The following is a 4,870-nucleotide window of genomic DNA, read 5'->3' as shown; positions in this document are numbered from 1 at the left end:
TTGGCCCAGGGACCACTTAATGTAAGTGTTGGGCCCATAAGGTCCATGTGATGGGCGCAGGGGTTTACTAAGTTTTTCAGTGAATTCGGCTGGGCTTTGATAGCTATGAATATATAACTCTAGCAAGTGCACTAGTTATCAAGTAGTATAATAATATCGTTCCCCCAGGGATTTAACAAAATAAGTATTAGAATCATAGTCTTCCCTAATTATTTGGATAGTCGAAATTTAGAGTTAAGGAAACAAGAACTACTGAAAATAAAAACTGGAACAAAGAGAAAAAGGAAACAAAGGTGATTACTAACCGAATATGCAATGATGAAATCGCTAGAACTTTTGGTCCACCTAACCAATGTAATGAATATTGATGGGTCCAATTATCTAAGAGTAATTGTTATTCCCATAAGCTGAGATTTTCACAAATTTATTTAATATTCTCTCTCAAGATATACTAAACCTACGCCCATCAGGTAACCCTTCGATCTCTCGAGTAGAGCTCTCAAGATGGAAGTGCATTAAGTCCAAGAAAATCATTAAATTCTGATGAATCATGTATATATATATATCTCCATATACCATTCAATTCACACTATTCATTATTCTGTCAATTATGTGAATCCTCTCTCAATTCATTCACATAACCCAAATCAATTAAGAGGTGGCCAAGCTCTTCATTGCATTAAGCACAATAATTCATAGACTATATGGAAATCACAATTTTGGATAAATCAAGAAGATAAAAATATATTCATTAACATGGTTAGGCTTTTCATAGCCCTAGCAAGAAACAAATCTGTTCATAATGGAAGAATTAAAACAAACAAAGGGGACGAAAGAACTCTTGAATTCGCCCATGGTGCTGAGATCTCCTCTTCTTGAAGTTTCTTGAATTCTTGAACCTTTCTTTAACCCTTCTTGACTGATTGCTCCTTGCTCCTTGATTCAAATCAGAAGTTGAATGATTTAGTGATCCGGTGATACCTAAAGCTGGTCTGCCCCCTCCTTTATATAGATTAAAGGGGAGGGGGTGGTCTCCTACTTTCTCTTGAAGTTTATCTTACAAGAATAGAAAGTCCTATTCTAATCCTATTCTTATCTCTTTATCTAATGAACTCAATCCTTTTATCTTTCTAAGATTACATCAAGAATTTAGATCTGGAAGGACTCTTCTCAGTTTCTTGTTCTTGGATTCGTAATAGACCTCCTCTGCGAATTGGGCTTCAGCCAGGCTTTTCTGCTAGTTGGGCTTCAGCTGCGGATTGGGCCTTCCTACGAAATTGCCTCGACTTCAGGCCCAGATTTGGCTTCGATGCAGGCCGAATCTTCGAATGCCCAAAACATGAAAGTTGTGGCTTTTTCTCTTATCTTTCTAGTGGATTTTGAATTAGTCCATTCAGAGTTCGGAGACGCGAGTTAGGACTAGATCACCGAACGATGTCGAAACTGTGAAAAATCATCCGATTTATCTTTCTTTGCTCTTGATGCCTTCTTTCATACCCTGGACCAAAATACAAGAGATATGAGTCCAATTAGATGCTAATTTAGTATAAAAGACAGAATAATTGGGGATAAAAATATGATAAATTCTACTCTCATCAAATCCCCCACACTTAAACTCTTGCCTGTCCTCGGGCAAGACAAAAAAACAAACTTAAAACAAGAACAAATTAACTAAAGATTTGTTTTGGATTTCTCTCAACAGGGTATTTGTCCTCCCACATGCCTTGATCAGTATCCATGCTTCTCCCCTTTGTCCACTTCTTTTCCTTTTTAACTGGTCCACGAATAATCTTAAATCGCCAATCCTCATGTCCCCAAGTGAGATCGACAATCAAGGGAAGCAGGCATCTCTTTGCATGAACAATTTAGGGCTAGAGTAAGCCCTCTTTGTTTTCATAATCACCTGTGGAAAGATTCAAAAAATACCCTCTCATGATTCTTCAGAACGAAACAAGGAATGTTATTACCATAAGCTTGCTCATGTATCACATCTCCACCACTTATCATGAGTGCAATGCATCAAAAGGTGAATTAGGGTTTGGGATCTAGGGATGAGTGCATTTTATGCTCCATCTCACCCTTTTATTCTTTTAGTGTGAGTGCATTTTATGCTCCATCTCACACTAGCTCTTTTTCTCTCGGTGTGAGTGCATTTTATGCTCCATCTCACACGAGTTTTTTTTCAAATTTTTTTTTTTTTTTGGATAACATGTTCCCATACATGAACTCATTATCGTGGTCTCAACATGCCTAACAAAACAGGTTCTAGAATAATCAACCCCTATTTGTCCGTTAGAAACCAAATGCTCACAAGGGTCAACTCTGTATTGCATCTTGCCCGTTGATCATTCAAACAATTGAGATGCCTTCCCTAGCTAGAAATTTCAGCTAGGTTTGCCTGCATCCTTTCTTGTCTATCCCACCTAAGCACATGATTCAATGTGGTTTGCAATCATTTAAAAACAAGTCTCTAAGGAGCAGAAATTTCAAAAGGAAAGGTAAAAAAATGATGATCAAAGCATGCTAGGGTTCGAAAAAATTTTATCAACCCCTTACTCTTCCCCCACACTTAAGATATACATTGTCCTCAATGTATGGAATGCATCAAAAGAACAAGGAGAGAGATTTAAGAGGACTTCCCTGAATGCCTCGTTGAGATCCTGCAGATGTGAGATACTACAAAGAAAAAAACACACTCATAAGAAAAAAGAAAAAAAACTGAACAAACTTAATGGGTTGCCTCCCACAAGCGCTTGTTTTAAGTCGTGAGCTTGACTTTCACCTTTCCTTCATGGCGGTTTCAAGGAGAGAACGGACCCATGGTGGGTGGGTTGTTCTCCTTCGATGTAATGCTTCAACCGCTGTCCATTTACCTTGAATGTATTCCTATCATCATTATGTATTTCGATCGCTCCATGAGGGAATACTTTAGCCCCTTTAAAGGGTCCACCCCACTTGGTTTTTAACTTCCGATGTTTCCCCCTTTCATCATTCATAGGTGGGTTTAAACCTGGAATAGGGACCTGCATAATAGATGGGAGGGGTTTTGTGTGAGATGGAGGTAAAGATGCATTATGAATTATAATTTCAAAAGAATGTGGCAATTGATTAGGACTATTGTTGCAATTGATTATGATTTCACTACAAACTTCTGCTCTGCTTGTTGCAATTGATTAGGACTATTGTTAAGTGCAACTTTCAGCATGTCTTCTGATTTAGATGTATCTAATTCAGCTGCACCAACATCAATGCTATCGATTGCATAAATTTCATGTTCAATTGTGTTGGGGTGTTCCATGGTTTTAAATACATTGAACACCACTTCTTCACCATTGATTCTAAGGGTAAGTAGACCTTTTCTCACTTCAATTAAAGCATCACCAGTACCAAGAAAAGGTCTCCCTAGAATCAACGGCATTGTCCTATCTTCCTCCATATCCAACACAATGAAATCAGCAGGAATAATAAAATTGCCCACTTTAACCAAAGCATCTTCTACTATTCCCCTAGGATATTTAATGCTTCTATCAGCTAATTGCAGGATAATAGTTGTAGATGTTAGTTCATGCAGTCCAAGTTTTTCAAAAATAGAATAAGGCATTAAATTTATACTAGCACCTAAATCACATAAAGCTTTTTCAAATTCAGTATTCTCTATGGTGCAAGTTATAGAAAAACTCCCTGGATCCTTAAGCTTTGGGGGCAATTTCTTTTGAAGAATTGCTGAACATTCTTCGTATAGTTTTACCATCTCACCATCCTCCCACTTTCTTTTGTTGCACATTACCTCTTTCAGGAATTTGGCATACTTCGGCATCTGTGACAATATATCAAGAAGAGGAAGGTTAATATGGATCTTTTTAAACACTTCCAAAAATTTCTCAAATTGTCTATCTAATTTAGCCTTCAAGACTCTTCCAGGGTAGGGGATAGGAAGTTTAATTTCATGTAAATTCAGTTTAGGGGTGCTTCCCTCATTCTTCTTTTGTAAATCGGCCATTTCAGCTTTCTTGCCATTTTCTGGGGCTTCGCCGATTGTCTTCCCGCTTCTTAAGGCTATGGCGTTCACATGTTCTCTAGGATTCTTTTCTGTGTTGCTGGGCAGCCTTCCTTCTTTCCTCTCTGATAACATGCTCACAACCTGCCCCACTTGAACTTCTAGGTTCATAATCGATGCTTCATGGCTTTGGAATCTTGCTTCAGTAGCATTGATGAACTTAGAAATCATCTCTTCCAAATTACTCTTTTTTTCTTGTAGGGGCGGTTGTGGTTGGAATCCCATGGGTGCCTTTTGATGAATGTTGCTCCAAGAGAAGTTGGGATGACTCCTCCACCCTGGGTTGTATGTATTTGAATATGGGTTATAATTTGTCCTACCAGCATGAGAGATAAAATTAGCATTCTCATGGGAAATAAAAGGACTATTTAATTGACAATCAGAACTAGCATGTCCTATTTGTCCACATAAATCGCATGAGATGCTAGATGGTGTATTAATGGCTGCAATATTAAAAGCATCAAACTTCTTATTCAGATTAGCAAGTTGCGCAGATATGGCTGCAAGGGAATCGATATGGTGTATGCCCCTCTAATTGGTTCGATCATTGCTCCACTAGTAGCTGTTTGACACCATCTCCTCTATTTGGTCATAAGCTTCTTCCGGTGTTTTACTCATGATCATAGCACCTGCGGCTGCATCAATAATAGATCGATTAGAGGGGTTAATACCATTGTAAAAAGTCTGAATCTGTTGCCAAGTTGGTATCCCATGGTGAGGACACTTCCTAAGCATTTTCTTGAATCGTTCCCATGCTTCATACAAGGACTCCCTCTCAAATTGAGCAAAAGTGGTAATATCATTAATTAATTT

The 4,870-nt window shown here is 38.2% G+C and overlaps 1 non-coding gene across 1 annotated transcript; it reads left to right on the top strand.

Annotated features, from left to right (window-relative positions):
• The first annotated feature begins 4,763 nt into the window (after window positions 1–4,763).
• Window positions 4,764–4,870, top strand: LOC148800697 (small nucleolar RNA R71). The gene has a single exon (XR_016071054.1). It is a non-coding gene; the product is annotated as a small nucleolar RNA R71 (small nucleolar RNA).

The sequence above is a fragment of the Nelumbo nucifera genome, chromosome 4, assembly GCF_055504915.1.
Source record: "Nelumbo nucifera cultivar China Antique chromosome 4, China Antique-T2T, whole genome shotgun sequence".
Classification (NCBI taxonomy): Eukaryota; Viridiplantae; Streptophyta; class Magnoliopsida; order Proteales; family Nelumbonaceae; genus Nelumbo; species Nelumbo nucifera.
This window is presented reverse-complemented; position numbering and strand designations above follow the sequence as displayed.